Here is a 9593-nt window from a genome sequence, read left to right on the forward strand (position 1 = left end):
CTCCCCACCCATCCCCCCCTGTGACTTCTTCATAACAAAAAAAAAACCTAATTCATAACAGATTACTTACTCCCTCCTCTAGATATTGACCTTTACTTACTAAAAATATTATTAATATTATAACATCCCCCTTTATCCATACATTTCAGAAAAGAGAAAAGAAAGGGAAAAAAAAAAGACATTATACTATAACATTATAGAATAACTTCTCCACTTTAAAACTATACGATAAGTCCTACTTTAACATTTAATCTTCTATATATGTTACTATAACATTTCAAAGCGGCCTTCCCCATAAAATCTAGTTTAACATTTATTCCACTCTATCCATTTCCTCCACTCCCCTAAATATATCACTTAAAAATCCCTTTTCTTAGACTAATCAATCTACTAACTAGCTTATTCACCCACTATCATACAAAATTACCATACACAACATTTCTTAATATCTTTGATTCACTGCCCACACTACTTAAAAATATATGTCTATATTTTCCATTATATCTAAATAAAAAAAAAGAAAAGACAATGACTTTAAATTTATAATCCATATAGTATCTTCTTTCAGGTCTTTCCACTGGATTGGTAGAACCAACATCCATAATCGGGTAACATAGCTTGCTGGTGCAACAGTTTATTCAGGATCTCATATCTGCCCCCATCAGTAGTAAATATCTTCTTATATGTATAAAAGTAAAAACAACCACCCGAGTGACATTATAATTATATTCCATATAGTAATAATTGTGGGTTTCATCAGGATTATTAATTCCCATCATCGTAGTGGGTAACAACCCGATCTTCTGCATGCCCCAGCATCATTCTCTTGCCTTGTGATTCAAGATAATATAATATGTTTATCAACACAAAAAGAAATTCCAAAATGGATAATTCAAATCCATCAGTTTAAGGCTCGTTTCACGTCCCCAGATTACGGCCATGCAGAGATCTGCCACAATCCTCAGGATGATATTAACCAATACGTCGCCTCTTCTGTGTTTACACATAATCATTCATATTTTAAAGTCACTGGCTTCACTGTTGCCTAATTTAAAAATTTCTATTTTTATGCCACCTATTTCTCTTTTTCTTTTCTTTTTGTGGGTTTGGTTTCCATCCTGGTTTCCTTTCTACAATTTGTGTATCATCTGGTCGGTTTTTATTCTGCTTTGTAGATTGGTCTTGTTGGTTTTGTTTTTGTATCTCATGTTTCTTTTTTATCCCTTGTATATCCCCTAATTGGTTTCCATGCTTATCCTTGCCTTGATAAGTCATCACATTAAAATTAGATGCCACTTCTCTCAAATTTGTAGATAGTCCAGCTGGGGTATCCAATAAATCCAAAGGCAATTCATCTGGTACAGTCTCTATAATTCGATATTTTACCTTTATTTCCGGCTCCTTCTGCTTATCCTGTATTATACCTGAAGATGTTAAGTTCATTTTCAACCTATTTCGATAAAATTCTTCCGCTCTTTCAACAGTATTTAGCTGATATCTTTCTCCTTGGTATCTAAATATAATACCAACTGGGGCGTCCCACCTGAATGAGATATTTCTCTTTTTTAACTCATTCACCAGAAAACCAAATTTCTTCCTTTCCATCAATATCTTAGGTGGGAGTTCCTTGTAAATCCAAATCTTTCTTCCATACAATTGCAAATTAGAATTGAAGGAATTTTGCACGATATTATTCCTAATTTCCTTATCTGTAAAATAAATCACCACGTCTCTAGGCAATTGCCTTTGCTTGGCAATCCAGGAGTTGATTCGATAAACTCTGTCAATCCTACAAAACACTTCGTCAGGTTGAACCTTTAGAATCCCAGCTAGAAATTCAGAAGATATTTTCCTTAAATCATCTCTATTATTTTCCTGCAAACCTCTTAATCTTATCGCATATTCTGTGAAATTATATTGTACCATTAAAATCTCTTTTTCAATCTTCTGTTGCAGATTTTCTGCATTACCATACTTTTGATCAGCATCCATTTTAGGTTTTTCTTCTAAGCTATTATCCTGAGTGTTTGTCAAATCATTTTCAATTTTTTGAATTCTATTGTCCAATTTATCTTGAATTTCTTCCATTTTAGACTCTAGTACATTAGTATTTGTGTCCAACTGTATCATAAATTCTGTAAAACCCTTAGCCACTTTTGAGAATTTTTTCTCCAAAGAATCAAACTTAAATTTCACCAATTCTTTAATTTCTTTAATTTCCTGCTTAAATTTTTCAAGTTGCTGATTCACAATCTCCTCCCTTCTTTCAATCTCCTCTATAAAAAATTCTATTATATTAAAATCAGGTTTCTGAGACTGAAGAGTTAAGACTTGTTCCTTTAAGTTATTGGTGGGGGAATCCCCCCCCTTCTTGTTTATCTGACTTTATGAGTCTCTGTGCCATGTTTCCGCCCAGGCAGGCTTTGTTAAAAAAAAGCAAGAAAGACTTCTTTCCAATCAACAACAATATCAGATCTCCAAGGGAAAAAAAAGAGAAAAAGACACAGGAGCGAAGTTTTGTCTACAAATGTAGCCAGTGGTATTTATTCCGCTACATTGTAGTAATAGAAAACGGAAGGACTTTCCCTTTTTGCCTCTCCTCCAGCCGACGCCATTTTTTAAAAGGCTTTTTTTTTTCCTCTTTCTTTTCCTCCTCTCTCTTAAATAATTTCTTTTAAAAAATCAGTAAAATACTTGCAGTTCAGTATTACAGGTCCAGCTCACATTTTCTTTGGGTAGTCTGTTAAATTTGCAGGCTTGCTTTTGACGCCTGGCTCTGCATCAGCAGAGGTCTCCCAAAGCCCGGAGCAGCGGCTGGGGATACGGGGCATCTCATCCGCTCCGTCCCAAAAGTAAAGGAAAAACTTTTGGGACTCCGCAGAGAGTTCTACCCACCCCTGCCGGCTCTATCTCCGTTTCCTCATGGAAACGGAGTTTTTTCGAGCAGCCATTCCGTTGTGAAGGCGGCTCTGACAGGCGATGGAAGCTGACGATCCCAAAGGAACGTCTGGCAGCGACAAACAGCAAACCGGAAGTCCCATCACTGGAGATTTCTAAGAAGAGACTGGACAGCCATTTCTCTGAAATGGCGTAGGGTCTCCTGCTTGTCCAAGGGGTTGGACTAGAAAACCTCTAAGGTCCCTTCCAACTCGGTTATTCTGTGATTCTTTATTTCAAGCTCACAGTGCTAGAATTGGGAGCATCAGTCGCTTTAGTCCCCCTGTTTCCTTCCAGGGAAGGTCTAAGGCAGCTCCAGAGATTATTCCCGTGTCCTGGTATTTAGCAACTAATTAATAAAGCAGATGGAAATGGCAGGGATATAATTATACTGATACGCCCTAGAAATTACAAGACACGACTGGCGTTTAAAGCCCCCGCCAGCTGTTCCAAATATTAGCACAAGGAGCTGCCCAACAGGAGACGGAAAAATAAGCAGTGAATATTCATGTTGCTCTGCTTGGGGGGCAGAAATCAGGCTGGTGAGGTTACCCTCAAATACCGACTGAAAGTTTTCCCACTGTCTCCATTGGCACTTTTTACATAGAAAGGCACTTCCTACGTTTCCCCAGCCGTCTCCAGTTTGTAGGGACCAGTTTCATCTTCTCCAGGGCTCTGATGAGGCTGAGCCCACTTCCCCCTGAACCCCCCCTTTTTTACTGGTTGTTCTGGCTGAAAGGAAGCACTGGGCATGCCCACTAACCTCCTGGGTACAGACTGACACCCGGCCTTTCTTAGGGGAGAATCCTTGCAGCTCAGGTGGAACTGTGTGGTCCTTGGTGCTCTCTGAGCTGGGAGGTTTTCTTGCAGATGTTTCCTGACCCAACTAGGGAGCAACATCACTGCTAGGAGGAGGGGGGAAGGAGGAAGACTGGGGTCAGTGCTCTCTGAGTTGGGTGGATTTCCTGCGGACATCTCATGACCCAACTAGGGAACATCATCAGTGCTAGAAGGGAGGAGAGTATATGGGAGAGGGCGAAGAGGAGGAGGAGGGGGAGGAGGAAGAGGAGGAGGAGGAGGAGGAGGAGGAGGAGGAGGAGGAGGAGGAGGAGGAGGAGGACGATGACTGGGGTCCTTGGTGCTCTCTGAGCTGGGTGGATTTCCTGCGGACATCTCATGACCCAACTGGGGAACATTATCAGTGCTAGAAGGAATTTAGAATAGAATAGTGTTGGAAGGGACCTTGGAGATCTTCTAGTCCAACCCCCTGCTCAGGCAGGAGACCCTCCATCATTCCAGACAAATTATTATTCATTCACTTCTCAAAAGCCTCCAGTGATGGAGCACCCACAACTTCTGGTCTCAAGCTGTTCCACCAGTTAACTGTCCTCACTATTAGGAGGTTTCTCCATAATTCCAGGTTGCTTCTCTCCTTGATGAGTTTCCATCCATCCATGTTTCTTGGCCTTCCTTCAGGTGCTTTGACCCCCCTCTTCATTGGGGCAGATCCTCAAACTACTGGAAGACTGCTATCATGTCCCCCCTGTAGTCCTTCTCTTCTCTAGACTGGCCCAACCCAAATCCTGCAACTGTTCTTCAATATATTTTAGTCTCCTGGCCTTCAATAGCACTTAGACGTATATAACGCTTCATAGTGCTTTACAGCTCTCTCTAAGCAGTTTACAGAGTCAGCGCATTGCCCCAGGGATGAAATTCAACTTTTCTTACTACCGGTTCTGTGGGCGTGGCTTGTTGGGCATGGGGTGGCTTGGGGTGGGCGTGGCAGGGGAAGGACACTGCAAAATCCCCATTCCCACCCCACTCTGGGGCCAGACAGAGATGGCATTTGCCGGTTCTCTGAACTACTCAAAATTTCCACTATCGGTTCTCCAGAACCTGTCAGAACCTGGTGGATTTCCCCTGCATTGCCTCCAACAATCTGGGTCCTCATTTTTCCCATCTTGGAAGGATGGAAGGCTGAGTCAACCTTGAGCCGGTGAGATTTGAACTTCCGAACTGCAGCTTCAATCGTCTTAGTTGCTCTTCTCTGCACTTTTCCCAAAGTCTCAACCTCCTTTTTGTAACCTGGGGATCAAACCTGGATGCAGGATTCCAGATGCTGCCTTACTAAGACATTACAAAGCACTCCTAACCCTTCAGTTGATTCTGATTCTCTGCCTCTGTTTGGACAACTGAGGATCGTGTCAGCTTTTCGGCTGCTGCCGCACACGGCTGGCTCGTGTTTAAAGGATCATCAGTTGGAGCTGGACAGAAGCCAGGGGGTCCCATCCTGACCAATCCTGGGCTTGTTTCAGGCTGAGGGAATGTCCGCTGTAACTCAGCTCAGAAAGAGGTTTGGGAAGTCCAACCCTCCATTTCTACCTCTGGGGCTACCAGAAAGACTCTGGCTGCCCGCTATGGGGAGAGACCCATCCAGCGCAGGTCTTCCTGGGAACTGGCATCCACTCGACCCCCAAGAAGCTGCCCTGTTGGGCCCCCCAGGGCTCCCAGCTGTGGCCATCTTGCTTCCCAGGGTGGCCTTCTTCTCCGAGGCTCCCTGGAAGGTGGAAAGGAAAAAGGGATCAGACACAGTTGTGTAAACCTCCCTGTACAACAGAGGCATAGATAACATTTCCCCCCATCCTCTGGTGCCTGTCTCCGGAGCTGATTGGCATGTGGCCAACAGGGGGGGGAGGAAGGGGTCCCCAGGCCCAGGTCCACCAGCCCCGCCAACCCTAGAAGAGCTCCGGGACCCCTGGAAGGCTGGGAACTTTGAAGCTTCAGGTGAGCACGTGATGGAAGCCAGGTACAAACAGGGCCATAAAATGCACCTGGGACCTTGTCCGGGTTCAACCTGGGTGCAGCAGGGCCAGGCTGGCCTTTCCACCTCTTATCTATTCCTCAGTTTCACTTTTGGCTGCTTCTCAAAGATAAACCTTGAGATTTCTCTGGAGCTGATTGGCGTGTGGCCAGCAGGGGAGGGAGGGAAGGATCCCCGGGCCCAGGTCCTTGTCCACCAGTCCTGTCAGCCTTAGAAGAGCTCCGGGACCCAGGTGAGCGACATGATGGATGCCAGGTACAAACAGGGCCATAAAATGCACCTGGGACCTTGTCCGGGTTCAGCCTGGGTGCAGCAGGGACAGGCTGGCCTTTCCACCTGTTATCTGCTGCCTGCTTTCACTTTTGATCCGTCTCAAAGAGGAACCTTGTGATTTCTCTGTGGGCATCAACTCCCCCTGGGGCTCCGGCTGGCTCCTGACCTCCACACCTTCCACCGTGAATTAGAAACATGGCTGTTCACGGTGCCTAGCCTGGACTGAGGGGGTTTTCGATTATTTGGAAGCTCTGCCCTGCTCCCTCCCACCCAGCACAGGGGAACATTGTCCTTCATCATCATCCAAAGCTCCCAAACGTTACAAATACACCACCTGCTTAACAACATTTTTTTTTATTGTAAAAGTTTTACAATTACATTTTCACCCCATTTTCGCCCCCCTAGCCCACCCCAAACTCCCCAACCCCCCCTCCCTAACCCCCCCTAACCCTCCCCTCCCCCCCGGACTTCCATAGAATGTACCCCGTCATTATCCCCTTTATATAAAAACCTTGAACCCCCCCAACCCCCATATCATTTTTCATCTTCACATAGTTCAAATATTTCTATCTTAATATAATATAATACTATCAATGAAAAGCTATTTGATACTTCCTAGTTTGATATTTGTTCTGCACATAATCTATCCACTTTTTCCATTCACATTCATAAGTCTCTTGTGAGCGGTCTTTTAAATATGCTGAAATCTTCGCCATCTCTGCAAAACTGGCCATCTTCAAAATCCATTCTTGAACAGTGGGCAAAGCTTCATTTTTCCAATATTTACCTATCAACAATCTCGCTGCTGTAATCATATACAAAATCAACTTTGTTTCATCCACTGTAAAACCCTTAGCTATACCCAATAGAAACAATTGTGGAGAAAATTGAATTTTTTTCTTCAAAACATTCTGCATGACCCACCAAATTTTTATCCAAAAAGCCTTAACTTTCTTACAGGTCCACCAAATATGATAATATGTAGCATCTGTACAATCACACCTCCAACATTTTGGCTAAACATTAGGGTACATGCACAACAGTTTCTTAGGATCTAAATGCCATCTATAAAACATTTTGTAAAAATTTTCCCTCAAATTCTGCGACTGTGTAAATTTAACATTCTGAACCCAAATTTTTTCCCATGTTTCCAACATCTTAACAACATTGTCCCCGGGATCAAATTCACGCAAATTCACAAATTCAGGCAACAGACTCCCATTCCTAGATGCCAACGTAAGGAGACCAGACAACGGAGAACTGAAAACCCACAAACCCTCGCACACAGACCATATACTCAGATTTGCAAAAAAACAAAAAACAAAAAAACCACCACACACACACAGCACAAAAAGGAAGCTGTGCGCACACCCCCTTCCAAAGGTCCAGGACACACTGCAGCACCACAACACTAAGAAAAGTGGAAGAGAAATGGCTGTTGATGTCTTTTGCCATAACGGCTGTCCAAAAAACTTCATATGCTGATACACAGCACCCACACCACAACACTCCAGGCAAAAACTAACCCTATCACACACAAAAATGATTTCAGAAATGAGAGCCAGAATCCTCCAACCCCTAGGAATAGCAACAGCCCACAAAGCCACAGCCACACTCCACCAGAATTATCCAGAGCCAAAGACAAGATACAGAAGGATGAAAGAAGCAATGTAATCTACAAAATCAACGATAACTGGGGCAAACGATTCTACGAGGGACAAACATCTCCTCAATTCAAAACCAGGATCCACGGACACCGGCTGGCGGTCAAACGCCACGATTCCCAAATCCTTAATCTCTACCCTCAACTACACCAAACGACACCACTTAGATTGGAACAACACAAAACTCGTTGGCCATCTCCCACACTTGTGAGTTTGTCGAAGCCTGGCACTCCGCAAGCGATTCTGTCCACAGACACACTGACCGACAACCAGCCTACGAACCCCTCAGAACCCAAATCAACCCCACAGCCAACCGGAGATGGCACCTACCCTCAACCAACCCACACAAGCCCCCTCCCCCCCAGCAATTCACCCTCCAATGACCCTGACCTGAAGTAACCTTCCCATCACAAGACCCTCACACGACACCCCCACACCTGAAGCCCTTATAAACAGAAGAACCCTGACACCCCCTAAACTCCACTGAAAATGACACCTAGCCTGGTAATGAAAGGTTTGGAAACCAAACCACAAACTTGGAGAACGAACCTTATCCAATGTATCTCTGTGTCATGGCCCCATCAGAGCCTGGCTTGGAAAAGGAGGAGGAGGAGGAAGGGACCATCCGAAGGGGATAGCAGTCTCCCTTCACCTAGGTGGAGAGGCCAGGGTCTGAAGACAATGCTGCCGGCAAGCCCCTCAGGCATTGGGGGGAGGGGTCAACCAGACAGAGAGCTGCCTGCCCTCCCAGACACAGGGGAGGATTGGCTGATGACCGGCAGTGGGGCTGATAGGCAGCCGATCCCCTCTGAGAAGGAACAGCTGCCTCCCCCACTCAATCCAAGGGCAGGGAGAGCAGAGCGGAGGAAAGGCCAGAGAAGGAAAATTTATCTCACCACGGCCTTGTATTGTCTTGGACAAGGCCCAGCCTTTCAGCCCTTCAGCCTTTGAGATCTTCAGCCTATTTTCCAAAGTGCCAGCTTTTCCCCCACGATTGCTCTCAGCTGCAAATTTGACGAGTCCCCTTCCTTTCCGGTTCAGGATCTCTTCAGGAGCAATTCACCTAGCTAACTTTAAAAGCCACTACATGCTGTCAGATAAAGGCAGAATGCACCATTTACTACTGCAAACAAGAGGAAAAACTGTTACAAACAAAATCCTCCCGCGGCGTCTATAATTTTCGTAAATACCACTCAAAAACCATGCCACCCCTAAAAGGGCCCAACGGGAAAGACTGTAAGGATGAAGCCGTTAAGGACAATATTTTCCCCACGTTCTTCAGTTCAGTCTTTGTCAACATCAACGGCTCATGCCCCACATTTCCTAATCGTACCACAACTAATTGCAACGATCTGCTACATATTGATTTCACAGAAGATGCTGTGGAAAAGACACTACGCAAACTAAAAACATCTCTATCTATTGGCCCTGATTGATTATGTGCCTACTTCTTGAAAAAATTCTCCTCTAAGCACAATCTTGGGGGGGGGGTGTCCTGGAGTTCTTCTAGGGCTGGTGGGGCTGGTGGACCTGGGCCCAGGGACCCTCCCCTCCCCTGCTGGCCATACATTAATCAGGTCCAGAGAAATCAGAAGGTTAATTTTTGAGAAGCAACCAAAAGTGAAACTGAGGAACAGATAAGATAACAGCTGCACCAAGGTTGAACCCGGACAAGGTCCCAGGTGCGCTTGCATTTTATGGCCCTGTTTGTGCCTGGATCCAGGATGTGTTTACCTGCTTACGAAGGTTCATTGTTCCCAGCCTTCGAGGGGGGGGGGTGTCCTGGACCTCTTCTAGGGCTGGTGAGGCTGTTGGGGATCTGGGGTTTTCTTGCAATGACCCAAAGGATTTTGGAAACCGAAATATAGTCCTGTCCCCCTTTCCCACAATTTGGGGGG

The 9593-nt window shown here is 45.0% G+C and overlaps 1 long non-coding RNA gene across 1 annotated transcript; it reads right to left on the bottom strand.

Moving 5' to 3' along the window:
- Window positions 1-744: 744 nt before the first annotated feature.
- Window positions 745-8369, bottom strand: LOC148114421 (uncharacterized). The gene is made up of 2 exons (XR_015734299.1): window positions 8245-8369; window positions 745-5494 (listed from the first exon to the last, which is right to left on the bottom strand). It is a non-coding gene; the product is annotated as an uncharacterized LOC148114421 (long non-coding RNA).
- Between the last annotated feature and the right edge of the window lie 1224 nt (window positions 8370-9593).

Source organism: Pantherophis guttatus, chromosome 4, assembly GCF_059756535.1.
Source record: "Pantherophis guttatus breed Tessera chromosome 4, ASM5975653v1, whole genome shotgun sequence".
Lineage (NCBI taxonomy): Eukaryota > Metazoa > Chordata > Lepidosauria > Squamata > Colubridae > Pantherophis > Pantherophis guttatus.